Source organism: Carassius auratus, unplaced genomic scaffold, assembly GCF_003368295.1.
Source record: "Carassius auratus strain Wakin unplaced genomic scaffold, ASM336829v1 scaf_tig00020494, whole genome shotgun sequence".
NCBI classification, from domain to species: Eukaryota; Metazoa; Chordata; class Actinopteri; order Cypriniformes; family Cyprinidae; genus Carassius; species Carassius auratus.
Window position 1 is genome coordinate 1 of NW_020525032.1, and position 14,587 is coordinate 14,587.

At 41.7% G+C, this 14,587-nt stretch overlaps 1 pseudogene; it reads left to right on the forward strand.

The window, feature by feature from the left end:
- The first annotated feature begins 6 nt into the window (after positions 1 to 6).
- LOC113076486 (zinc finger protein 462-like) lies at positions 7 to 13,315 on the forward strand (annotated as a pseudogene).
- The last annotated feature ends 1,272 nt before the right edge of the window (positions 13,316 to 14,587 follow it).

A 14,587-nucleotide genomic window follows, 5' to 3' on the forward strand; every position in this document is an offset into this window, starting at 1 on the left:
TGTAGACACTGTGTATACACATCTCCTTATGTGTATGCATTGAAGAAGCATTTGAAGAAGGATCATCCTACAGTGAAGGCCACGGCTATGACGATCTTACACTGGGCTTATCAGGACGGCGTGTTGGAGGCTGGTTATCACTGTGAGTGGTGCATATACTCCCATGCTGAACCAAGCGGGCTGCTCATGCATTACCAAAGACGCCATCCTGAGCACAATGTCGACTACACCTACATGGCTAGCAAACTGTGGGCTGGTCCTGATACTTCCACCAGCAGACAAGCTGGGAACTCTGAAACTAAGCATTACCAATGCAGAGATTGTGCCTTTGAGGCGTGCTCCATCTGGGATATTACTAACCATTACCAAGTGGTGCACCCTTGGGCCGTCAAAGGTGACGAGTCTGTCCTACTCGACATTATCAAAGGAAACAAAGCACCTGAAAAGCTGCTCCCACATCTGCCCAAAGGACATATTTCCATGTCCAGTCCATTTAACAGCAACCAGGAGGAAGAGGCTGCAGTTGAAGTCAGCCGCCCAACACATGAGCGACAGGCTAATCTCTCTTTGTCTGCCACATCGTCTATTTCAAATAACCCTTACCAGTGCACCGTATGCTTGTCTGAGTACAACAGTCTTCACGGGCTTCTGACCCACTATGGCAAGAAACACCCAGGCATGAAAGTGAAAGCTGCTGACTTTGCTCAGGAGGCAGATATCAACCCTAGCTCTGTTTACAAAGTGCAGACATGTCCCTACGTGAACTCTCGCATCCATGGAGTTCTCACACACTACCAGAAACGGCATCCTTCCATCAAAGTCACGGCTGAAGACTTTGCCGATGATGTTGAGCATGTAAACGAGCTGGTTAATGAGGGAGATGAGCGATCCAAAACCCAGAGACAGGGCTACGGGGCTTACCGCTGCAAGATATGTCCTTACACACATGGAACTTTAGAGAACTGAAGATACACTATGAGAAATATCATAACCAGTCGGCCACAGATATGTTGAAAGCAAATGCTATCCAGTCGCCAGCCAGAAGAGAGGATTTGGTTGCTGAATGCAGCAGCAGCAGTGTGACCGAAGTCTCAGAGGCCTGTGACTTTGACCTCAAGCTTCCCGAAGTTGCGAAGAGCGACAAGCATGCGTTGTTTAAATGTCAGCTGTGCAAATACTTCTGCTCCACCCGGAAAGGTATCGCTCGTCACATACCGTATCAAGCATAACAATGTCAGGCACAGCCCGAAGGAAGAACAATGTCTTTAAATGTGCCTCTGCTCCTACACCAACCCCATCCGCACAGGCTACGCAGCACACTACCAAGAAACGGCATGAATTGATGCCTACTACAACCCCATTGCTTGGCAAGCATCCAAGACTGTGGCGGAGAAACCGAACAAGGTGACGCTGCCCTTATGGCATCAGAGGCAGAGTCTCCCAGCGATGAGCGAAGAACTAAGGCTGGCAGTGGACCGAAGGAAATGTTCACTCTGCTCTTTCCAGGCGTTCAGCAGGAAGAGTATCGTTTCCCATTACATAAAGCGCCACCCAGGAGTCTTTCCCAAGAAGCAGCCCTCCAGCAAACTGGGCCGTTACTTCACTGTGATCTATTCCAAGGAGGCAGAGAAACCTCCATCTACGGAAGAGGTGGAAGTCGTTGAAGTTAAGGATGAGGTGGAACCTGAAGGTGAGGTGGACTGGCTCCCCTTTAAATGCCTGAAATGCTTCAAGCTGTCGTTCAGCGTGGCAGAGCTGCTGGTGATGCATTACAACGACTGCCACGACAAGGAACTCAAGCGGGATTTCGTCACCATTCCGAGCCCCGCAGAAGATGGGACAGAGCTCTACCAGTGCACCCACTGTGAAATCAAGTTCTTGACTCTTCCAGAACTCAGCGTCCATCTGATAAACCACAATGAGGATTTCCAGAAAAAAGCCATGAGGCTTGAGCGAAGAAAACAGCTTCAAAGCAAACAGAGGACGACAGAGCCCACCAGATGCCAAACCTGAGAATAAGGTGAGCTTAAACACCTTCTAATGGGTAAAATTTGGTTATAACAGTTGAATTACCCAAGCCCGTATTCATCAAGCTTCTCAAAGTGCCATTTTATTCTTGAGAAACTTTTTTGATTTGTCCATGCCTATGTCATCATCCAAAATCCTGTTTGGGGCACAGCAAAGTGTTGTGAATCATATATAAGACTGACACTTAAGATTTACTCCTACACTTCACTTAAATTATGATTGAGATGCTTGATCACTATTTTTAAAGGGGTCAGAAGTGCCAGATTGTCATAGCAAAGTCAGAATGACCTCCTCTCCCAAGATTTACAAAACGGTCATCCATAAAATCCATTGCTGTTATTTTGTAAGTAATCTTAAAGATTCCTAAATGCATCTACTTACGGAAGGCCAAATATAAAGTGCATTTGCTTTCTCCTAGATACACACACATCTCCTGACATGACTGCTTCAACAGTAACTGTGTTACTGAAACCACGCCTTCTTTCTTTCGGTCAACATTTGGGCCACATTACGCAAATATTTCCACACAGTGATGTAGAGATGTGGGGGCGTGTTTAAACAAGCTGTTTTAAGGGGCGTGGCAGAGTCTTAACTTTGAAAAAGAATATCTCTTTTGACTTGAGACTTTAGTCTTTGCCACTATACAGATCTTCTTCATACACAAAGAGCTTGTAACACTCCAAAGAGTAAGGAAACATTGAAATTGCTTCATATGACCCCCTTTAAGTGCAGCTTTGAGCCAAGAATAGTTTTTACTCTCGAGTCAATTCCTATCATTGTTTTTGTGAGTAATTCTCAAAGGGTTGATAAATACGGGCCCTGGCTAACTTTCAAACTGTATTCTGTGTGATTTTCTCTAGCAGTGATCAGAGTGCTTTAGGAACATAGGAAGTAGAATAACAGCAGAAGATTTTTTAGTGTAGCTTTTGCATTTGGATTTAATCTCGATCACCACAAGCAAACAAGTGCATTGCAAGCAGGCAACACTGGCAACAATCTTCAGCTTCATTGACTATAGTTGCAAGTGATAGAACAAAACTAGATTGCACTAATGATCTTCTGTTGTCATTGTCTCTTCCAGCAGGTGGATGGCACCCCCCGGTAAGACTCCCATTGGCTACAGGTGTAACTTCTGCGTGGAGGTCCACCCCACCCTCCGAGCCATCTGCAACCACCTGAGAAAGCATGTGCAGTACGGGGAGGCCAAGAAGGGACACGTGAAGGTACGAACGTACATAGTTACCTCATGCTTCATCAAAGGCTTTTAAAAAGTCTGAGTGCTTAATAAATCTTCACCTGTGACTTAGATTCATTCATTTTCTCATCTGTTTTTGAGATCTTAATAGATTTGTTCACAATATCTAGATGCAGACCTTTATTTCCTGAGGTGGCCTCTCTTCTTCTGCTCTTTTCTAATAGCAGATGCATTTACAGGCTGTTTGGACATGTTTTTCTTCCACTTAAGTGTCTTGTTCACTTGTTTGGATGGTTAAACTACTATAGTCTGCACATTCAATGAAATGGACAAATAGAGCAAATCCTTGAGAATTGCAGAAGAAACAGCGAGTGCGGAGTTATGACATTTCCTTAAACTCTAGTGTTTTATTTCCTTGTGTGGGCATTCTTGAGGACAGCCTTGAACGTGTCATAAAGTCATGCGATTTAAATCTAGCGGCCTTGTGTTACACGTTTTGCATATTAAAGACTTGATATAAAGGATATTCTTCTTATTCTGAAGCTCTTTTCTGAATGTGGTGTGGCCTTAGAGTGTGCACTAAATTTGGTTTTTAGACGCTAACAATGTTGCTACCAACCTCTTACAACAGTCTTTCTGTCAGGAGAGCACCTGTGATGCCTTAAAATGCTTTCTAGGACAGTCAATAGACTCCAAAAGATTTAAGGTTAACATTTATATTTACGTAGACAGGAATGATTATTCCTTGGATCCATATTTAATAAACGAAATCTACAGTAGTTGATCAAAATAGTCCTGCAGTGTGACAAATGAATTTTAAAAAAGTACAGTGTTAGTTTCAATTAGTTAATGCATGGTTGCAATATCTGTATTATAGTAGAAATGTGTGGCGTTTTGCACACTGTAATGGTTTTCATAATGAGGACTTTCCTCACTAACCATAGCGTCTAAGTTGGACTGTTTCTGCAGAGAGCTGCATTTAGACATGTCTGAGTCCAGAATCCTGAGACCCTCGATGCAACCCTCTCTGAAGAGAAAGCCAGTTAGTTTGTCTTGATGGTTTGGCGTAGAGAGAGTTGTGTAAGCGTCTTAGTGTTAGTATTCCTCAGAGAGTGCCAGTGCTGGCAGAGAGGCCTGAGGATTTGAGCAGAAGCCCAGCGAGGATCACAGATGGGACGGATCGCACCGGACACTAGGGGGCAGCGCTCACGGCTCTCAGACACAGACACATGGCCAGGGATTCCCAAAGTTTCTCGTCAGCTGAAGCCCTAAATTATTTTGTGAAGTTAATTCAATAATTTATTACAATTTTAAGAAACCCATTTGCATTCATGTTGGTTAATATTCACATCATGAAGTGTTTTTAGTATGTGTTAAGTCCACTTTGTGACTACATGTCAACTATTGCTCATTCATTTGCAACTACATATCTACTAACTCTCAGAACAATGACCTAAACTGGCATCATCCTTGCAATTAAACAAAAACCTTTAATGTGAATACAGATACAGAATGTAAACCAGGTATGCATGCCATCAGTCCTAGAAATAACACAATTCTCTACTTTCATCAGTTTGAATTCCAGTTTGGAAACCTTATACTATTGTGCACTCTTTCTTTTATCATCGTTTTGAATCAGTATGCAATGTTACATGTTTAAAATAGTAATATGACCTCACTGATGTGGTGTCTAGTTATCATGAGCATTTGGTTTGGTTATTTGTGTCAAAGAAAAAAAATCTACTTTGTAATCACATAGTGTTAAATATCAGTCTGATCAATATAATGATTCAAGAACGGGCTGAAAAGATACATCTGTCACTCTTGCATCACAGTGGTGCATTTTGCACAGAAATACTCCAAAAAAGAAATATTCTAAGTGTGCGTCTGATTGGCCGAGGGTGCAGGAGCGTCTCATACACCCGTCTGAAGTGCGGGGTCAGATCTCTCTCTGAGATGCTGAGTTTCCTGCGGCTGTAAAGCAGCAGATGTCTCAGAAACACATTTCTAAATAAAGAAAAGGGGATGTCCCGATAGAGCTCTCAGCCTCAGAGCGCTTTAATGGCCGTTATCAAACACAGATCATCTGTGCTTCAGTCCAGAGCCCAAGATCACCTCCAACCCAGAGAAATATCATATATCAGTGAGATTTATCAGGATTAATAAAGCCCAGGAACCTTAAATATGTGCAGAACATGACTAGTTTGGTTGTTTCACCACAAAAAAAGAAACATGTTTTTTAAAATAGTGTCTTCTGCTCACCAGAGCTGCATTTATGTGATTTGAACATACTGAAAAATTGTGAAATGTTATTAATATATAAATAGCTCTTTTCTGTGTGAATACACTGTAAAATGTAATTTAATCCTGTGAACAGAACTGTATTTTCAGCATCATTTCTCCAGTCTCAGAAATCATTCTTATATGTATTATTTTAGATATATTACAGTAATGAGAATCAGATTCGGTCCTTCATCAGTGGTTTCCTCTGGCAGCAGGAAGCAGCAGAGATGCCTGTTCCCATGGACGCAGTCACCAACGGCGATGTGGAGGATGTGGTTGCCGTGGACGCTGACCCACTGGAGACTGCTGCATCACCGGCTGACATCACCATGGAGACGGAGGAGCCGGTGGCCGTGGAAACGGAGATGATGGTCGAGCCGCTGGAGCTGGAGCAGGAGCAGGAGCAGGAGCGAGTGGTTCCTGGGCATCCGTGCAGCATGTGCAGCCGTATGTTCATGTCCATGCAGGGCCTGCGCTCTCACGAGAGGAGCCACTCCGCTGGAGCTCTCCTCCACACACACCACAGACACAGCTGTCAGCACTGTCAGTTCAGCTCGCCCTTCAGACACAAGTGAGTGACACTCACATCAGATCCCCTTCAGAATACACACTCAGGACCGACAACAGGATGCTTTTCACCATGTGTTTTAGGAATAAAGTGTCCTACTAATCACAGTCTATTATATATGAACAAACCCCTCAGTACAAATCTATAGAAAATAGTTTTGGTGTATGTAAGTGCTGCTGAAGTGGAGAAACATGGATTTTCACCATGTGTTTTAGAGTTAAAATGCTGTATAAATCAGTGTGAATTATACATGTACAAACCCTCAGAAAAAGATTCAGAATATAGACAGAAAAAAGTATGTTTCGTCGTGCAAAAGTGGCACTAAATTGGAGAATTTTAGTTTTTTAAAGATAAGTGTTGGAAATTAAATCTATCAACAGATAGATAGATAGATAGATAGATAGATAGATAGATAGATAGATAGATAGATAGATAGATAGATAGATAGATAGATAGATAGATAGATAGATAGATAGATAGATAGATAGAGAGCAATAAAATAAAAGCTTACATTTCCACTACTCTGAAAAAACCCAAAAGTTCAAATTCGATGTGTTTGTCTTGTAGTGTCTCGTCTGAGAGCACTAAAATAATAAACTTCACCGTCTCTTACATCAAACTAAGAGAGGAGATAGACAGATAACTGGAGAGAGAGTATGTGAGCTGTAGATGTGCTCGTCTCCTCGTCTACTTCCTGTGAGAATGGCAGATATTTCGGCAGAGCTGTTAGTCTCGTCTGAAGCGCAGGACCTTTGTTTGGTTCCCTGGAGTAAATCCTGCTTCACTGGATGTTCTGTGACCCAGAAAGCTGCTGTATTCATGTGCCACACAGGAACCGTGGATATAAAACACTGATTCCCCAGATCCCTGTCGGAGACGCTGTTTAGTCAGAGTCTCAGCGCTAAAGCAGGGATCCTCTTCCTCAGGTGTTCAGGGTTATCATTAGACACGTCTCTTTTTTCCTGTCCGTGTGCAATCTGAACCTGTGACACCTGCTGAGTGTTAGTGCATGCTTTACATATTTATTTATGTGTTGTTTTTATGAGAATAGAGATCTGATAATTAAACCTGTATCACACACATGAGATCAGAGCGTGTGCACGACTACAGTGATGTTAGTAAAACTGTTACAGATAGTTTTCTTTACTTCAAAAACAGTGGGGACAAAAGGTGAATTATTATTTTTTTTTTATCATTTGTATTAATCAGTTTGGTAAAATAGAGATTTTATTTTTTAACCCCCAAAGCCAAATAAAATTGTTCAAACTAAAACTGAAATAAAAAAATAATGCTAAATATAAATATAATTGGTGTAAAAAACTAATAAACAAAACTACTAAATATTAAACTAATTTTTAAATGAAAACTTATTTATATAAAATAAAAGCTAATTCAAAATATCAATTATACAGTAATGTGTAATAATAACAGTGATGCATCGAACACTAAGATGTGGATCGTTGAGGATTTAGAAACTTGATGGTTGTTTGTCCTCCCTGTGTGTGTGTGTGTGTGTGTGTGTGTGCGTGTGTGTGTGTGTGTGTCTGACCGCTGTGTTTTGTCTCCAGTCTTGACCGTCACGTCCAGTCACACCACGGACATCAGAAGCCCTTCCGCTGTAAGCTCTGTCCCTTTAAATCCTCCTACCTGAGCCGCCTCAAGAGACACCTGCAGAAATCACACGCAGGTGAGACGCTACACACACACACACACACACACACACACACATACACACACATACAGGCACACACACTCAAAAGAAATGTCCAAAGTGTTCGAATGTGAGCACAGAGCTGCAGGCGTGTGTTAATGTGGTGTGTGTCTGTGCATGCGTGTGTGTGTGTGTGTGTGTGTGCGTGTGTGTGTGTGTGTGTGCGTGTGTGTGTTGCAGGTGAACACACGTATAAGTGCACCTCGTGTCTGTTCTCCACTGTGAGCGTCGTCCAGCTGAAGGAGCACTCGCTGCAGGAGCACGGAGAGACGCTCACACTGCCCAAACTCACAACACCACCCAACACTGAACACCAGCAGGACACAGACCTCGACCCACAATGCACTGGTGCTGAACATGACATGCATGTGACCCACTCTTTAGTGTTTGACTTGCACTGAACCTTTTAGTTATAACAGCCAACAATTATACATGCATTTAGAATAAAACTCTAAATATTGGCATGAGGGTGAAAAATATTGTTTATTTAAACTATCATTCAGAAGTCTTTTTAATAATTAGTTTTTATTGAACAAGGACACATTATATTGATCAAAGGTGAAAGTATGAAAGACATTTATAATGTTACAGTAGATTTATATCTCAAATAAATGCTGTTCTTTTGAACTTTCTGTTCATCTGTGAATCCTGAAAAATAAAATGTATGACAGGTTTCACAGAAATATTGAGCAGCACAACTGTGTTCAACACTGATAATAATCTTCATGTTTCTTGAGCAGTAATCATCATATTATCATGATTTCTGAAGATCATGTGACACTGAAGACTGGAGGAATGATGTTCTATTATTATGCGTGGCCACATCACACTCTCAACATGTAATCATCGAGCTAAACGAGGGCTGTGAGAGATGATTCAGGCATGGTTAGACTCATGCGAGGCAGATGTGAGGCAGTAATGATGCTGATGTCTCTGTGTCCGTGTCGTCTCAGAGTCTGTGGAGGATCTGGAGCCAGCAGATGTGTCGTCCAGTCCTCGTCCGCTCGAGAGCCCTGTTCCTCCAGCCCGGCTCGACTCTATCCTCACCTGTGAGTTCTGTGAGTTCAGCTCCGGCTACATGCAGAGTCTGCGCAGACATTACCGAGACCGGCACGGAGGAAAGAAGCTCTTCAAGTGCAAGGACTGCTCCTTCTTCACCTGCTACAAGTGAGATCTAATGTCAGTTAGTTCATGCTTTCCCTGGGGATTGAACCCGTATGCCTGCTTCTGTGCTGCAGGGACAGGTGTAGCTCTAGATTGGGCAGTGTCAGGACACACCAGATGTAGTGATCATGTGAGTGACTGTGTTGTGTTCAGGTCCTCGTTCACGCTGCATGTGGAGGCCGGTCACACCAGCGGCTCGGAGGAGACGCCCAGAGACCTGCGCTGTCCTTTCTGTCTGTACCACACCAGACACAAGAGCAGCATGATCGACCACATCGTCCTGCACAGAGGTCAGCTACTGACCAAATTAGGATTTCTCCAACTTATCTTCCTTGTTTCAAAATCCAACTTCCTCAATCCAATGGTTGCATTTTTTGTTGTTGTATTTTTCCACATGCTATTGTTGGAAATTAACTATCCATCTGTGGATTTCAGTGCAGAAGTAGGCTGTTTCATATGAACGTGGGAGACTTTTGAATTCATGATTATTTATGCATGAGTGTGTGAAGATGATGTGGGTCAGTTTAAGAGCGCTTCAGAGTGTGATTGTGTGGTCTGATGTTTCTCAGAGGAGCGTGTGGTCCCGCTGGAGGTGTCTCGCTCGAAGCTGTCCCGTCATCTGGAGGGTCTGGTGTATCGCTGTCATAAATGCACCTTCACCTGCTCCAGCGAGCAGAACCTCGAGCAGCACATCCAGAAACACGAGGAGCTGAAGCCCTACCAGTGTCAGCTCTGCTACTACGACAGCAGACTCCTGAACGAGCTGGAGATGCACCTGCAGCAGGAGCACAAGGTCTGTCCTCAGCTCTGGATCATCATGATTTCACTTAATGAGCTGTTACTCAGTCTAACCCGTCGTCTGCAGGTGATCCGAAACTTAGAGCTGGTGGGACGGGTGAACCTGGACCAGCTGGAGCTGATGAAGGACACGAGCAGCAGCGAGGAGGAGAGAGAGGAAGAGCAGACTCTAGAGGATGGGGAGGAGCTGAGGGATGAGGGGGAGGAGCTGGAGGAGGAGCTGAGGGAGGAGGAGGAGGAGCGTCCAGAGAGCAGTCAGACCGAGGTGACAGGTAACGCTCTTCATGTTCATCAGAGACAGTGCTTCTGTACAGATGAACAACTGACACAAAACTCAAGACTGTAAATCTACTAAATACTCTTAATATAGCAGTAACACTTCACCTCCTGTCACTAAAATGAAAGTATGCTAAAATACCTTTTTTTGTTGTTGTATTATGATATATAGGTCAGTACAACACAAGTAAATAGAGAAAGACATCATATGTTGACCAGCTGTTTAATCATAGTACATTAAGAGAAAAAAATGTACAGGTTTCCTACTTTAAACATACAAATCCAGTATATTTCCAGAAAATGAATCTGAAAATTGAATAAAACCAGGTTCAGAATTCTTGTTTGCTTGTTGACAGTTTTTGGATTTCTGTTTTGTCACACTCCATAAATCAGAAAAATACTGTCAGCAGACCATCATGTTTTTAGGAATAAAGTGTTCTGTAAATAAAAGTGAAGGATATATGAACAGACCTTCAGAATATAGAGAGGAATTAAACTGCCAAGTGTAACTGGTAGATAAGGATTGGATTGAAATCTACAGACACAAATAGATAAAGTGTAATAAAATAAACCCTTAAATGTATATTCTAGATGTCTACTGAAACGAGGAGTCAGGGACATTCGGATCAATGTGCAATGTTTATTAAGAACTTGTAGTGATAACAGGCACAACAGCGTCAGCAATATCAGAGACAAAGACAGGGTCGATTACCAGGCTTGAATCGGGGCAGGCAGCAGACAAGTAAGCAGGCAGGGATAAACGCTCAAAAATGTCCAACAGGCAAATCAAGACTTCGCACTGTGTGTGTGCTTGGCTGCAGCTTAAATAGGGCGTGGAATGAGGAACACCTGGTGTTGATTAGTCCGAGGTACGGGGCCGCTGGGTAATGTGGTCCATGAGAATGTCAGTATTCCGGAGAAGGTGCCCACCGGTGACTGTCGGAGAGAGCCACAGAGGCCTGAGTCGTAACATCTACTTTACTCTAGTCTGAAACAAGACGATATAGAAAATCTCAAAACTAACCAGTTCATGAGAAAGCCATCATTTTGCCTGTATATCCAATATATTTGCATTATCTTATTAATATGCACAAATATTAGCATATTACAACAAAAGTGATGTAGACTGAACAGAAAATGTATTTTTAGAGGGTTTTAAATTCACTATCTTTTTTAATTGATCTCAGTTATACTGATATCACACTGTGGATAAAGACATCTGTAGCTGTTGACAGATCAGTTAAGGACATTTCCTCGCAGGAAGTCAGAGCATGTGTTTCGTTGTGTTTTCTGCTGATTTAGGCGAGTCTCCCGGCAGTGGCGGCGGTAAACGCTATCCATGTGAGTTCTGCGGCCGCAGCTTCTCGCTCCGCTCCGAATGGGAGCGACACGTGCTTCGACACGGCATGTGAGTCTCCACATCCACAGTTTTAAATACAACGATGGCTGTATCTTTTGGCTTTTATCTCAGGATTCCCATCAATGTTGTATTTTTATACATAACAGTAACAACTAGAGTGTAATCAAACAATTGTTATTAAACGGATAGTTCCATTGCTTGATTCTGATTGGTGGAACCGCGTTTGAACCTTTGTTTACTTCTGTGTGTTGCTCGGCAACCACTTTGTAGCAACCACAACAGTTTCTGAGGAGCTACATTGTTTGAAGAATACTGTTGTTATTAATATCATTACACTTTATTTGCTCTGTTTTATTTTGTGAAACTTTACGATGTAAATGGAGTAACCGTTTTATAAAAGCAATAAGCCCCAAGAAGCCATGGTTTACAGTGGATTTATAATGGCACTCTGCCTCACGTCATAATAGCTGTTATAAATTCACTGTAAACCATGGCTTCTTGGGGCTTATTGCTTTAAAAATCTGCTGGGCTAAGATATATTATAATTTTTATGACTTTAGAAATATGTTAATTTAGTACACACATCACAATTGTGACCGACCATAAAACTGAATTTTTCACAAACTTTTCCAAAAGAAGTGCAATCACATCACTTGGATATTTTCATGTGTGGGCAAAATTTGGGATTAAACGTGTTAACCCTTACAATAGTAACAAATGAGTTAATTCTGTTTCAGGACTGTTAACGGCAGCAAGAAAGACAGCAGTCCTGTGTCCTCGTCAGCGCTGCCTCTGATTGGTCCAGCAGCTGTGATTGACAGAGGGCTGGACCTATCCAGTAACACTGTGGATCAGTCTGACCAATCCAAGTGTCCGATTCAGAACGAGGAAGAAGAAAAGACCAAAAATGACCCTTAGGAGCGAAAGAAAAGCTGTAGAGAATGTCATGCGTTCCGTTGTTTCATCTGTTTGTTCATCGTTGGTTTTGTTGCAGAACAACATTGGATGCTTCTTGAGTTTTTGGTTTAAAAAGCTAGATTTGTGGAATGTGATGATCCCGGTTTGGAGTATCGATAGATGTTGGTGTTTCACGTTCGTCCAGTTGCTGAATCTTACACTGAATTTTACAAAGTGTGACTTGGTCCCTCAGGACAGATGTTGATATATTGGTAACCAATAGTGAATGAAACCGTGAGTCGATATTCCGGTCGAATCGCGAGTCCCTCCGTTCAGAGATTAAAATTTCCTCGATGCACCTTTCATTACATTCATTTATAAAAAATAAGCATACATGAGAATCGCATGTCTTCCGTCGTACACGCTGATAGTCTTGAAGACGGCGTGTAGCGATTCACGTCCGTTTCAAACGAGAGACGATCCATCCGGAAGCTTCTCGGCCGGCAGGAGGGACTCGGAGTCGCTCGGAACGTCGCCTGACGGTTTCTGTTTCTTACATTTTAGCCTTGTGTTAATCTTCCTGTAGCTGAATTCCTTGAGGAATAGTTGTCATTTTATTTATCTAGATCGTTTGATTCTTTTAGACATGATTTTAGAATATCAACACTTGCCCCAAAAACTCGTAGCAAATTGCTACTTTGGACGATTTCGGCCACTTTCCGGCTCGTCTTGCACTCCCGCTTCACTTTAATAACGATTAACGTTTGGGCATCGATGGATCACAATCACGTGTTTCTGCTGCTCTCTGCTGATTGGACGATTCTATCCATCGGTTTAAAAGAAAATGACTAGTTCAAAACACACTCACAATAATATTTACACCTGAATGTAAGATTAATGTTTCTGAATTGCAGTTTTAACATAAACTAATAAACCTATTGTGATGCATGCTTGTCTATCATACAGACATCAAACAGGTCCGATTTATCAGTGTTCATTTAGTATCATTATGATGTAGATTTTATATTAAAATATTTTTATATTTTTTCTGTTTGTTTATTTTTATTAATTATTGCTTTTTCTTGTGCATCTTCATTTAAAAAAATTTTTTATGGATGGTGAATATATATAAACGGGCTACTGAGTGTCTAAAACACATTTATTATTCATTATTATTATTAATTTGTTATTTTATTATTAAATTACAGAAATCTGACCAGTTTTTAGTCATGCATGGCTGACAAATATGCATCACATTAATTTTATTAGTTTGTTAACTGTGTAGATCTTATATGCAATTCAAATACATAAATATGACATTTAGGACTACACATTTTATTTTGACATGCAGCTCTGAGATTTCCCCAGACATGCTAAAATACATCTGTGTTTCGCACTGGAACAAAGACACGTGATTCGCTCTAAACATGATTCACTGAAGCTGAAGGACGAGTGGAGACAGCTGTGATTCTGGGATGTTGAGCAGAACGAGTGTTTTCTGTGTTTTCACATGGAGCTGAGATCGTGTGATTGCTCCAAACCCCAAAGCCTTACAGATCCACCGATCTCCATCATCCCAGTCATCACACCAAAACTGAAAGCAAAGTGTCGCTTCCCAAAGTCTTTCCCGAGCAATGGCCCAGATGCATTCTGGGAAACCTGCATGATGTTTTGCAGCCGTGTATAGACTCGAAGCTCCTCATCAGTAAGTGTTTGAAACTGTGGATTCTGTTTCAGAAAGGGGTCTGTTCCTTTAAGTGTTGTTCTGATATTTAATATTAACAAAAAAAAGAAAGAAGGAAGAAAAAATACAAATCAATAGAAGAAGTTTTTGTTTTTTAGCTCTCCACTGTTCAAAGCTGTTGTAAATTGTCTGGTTAAGAATAAAAAAAAACAGAATAAAAAGCTCTTTTGTACCCTCCATGTCCTTCATAAGGAGTAGAGAAGCATCAGAAATAAGCTTTTAAGATCACACTGGATCTGTACATAGATGTGCTTCAGTTTCTATCGTTGCCCTTTAATTCTCGACTAGATCTCCTGCGTTCTGCCTTTCTTCTGATGATTTCTGACGCTTGTTTACAGCTTTATTCCTTTGATTTCTCTACCTTCTGTAAATATTGTAATTCATCGTCTTTTTTTAACTTGGTAATAAAGTTATCAGATAACCTGAGCGCGCTCACTTCTGTTGTTTTCTGCTCAGGGCATGAATTCACCTCGTCTGTGATGAGCTTTTACATTTCTGAATTAAAATCAGCACTTTGTGGTCAGAAATATCAAGAAGGTGACACTGTCCTGAAAGGCACATGT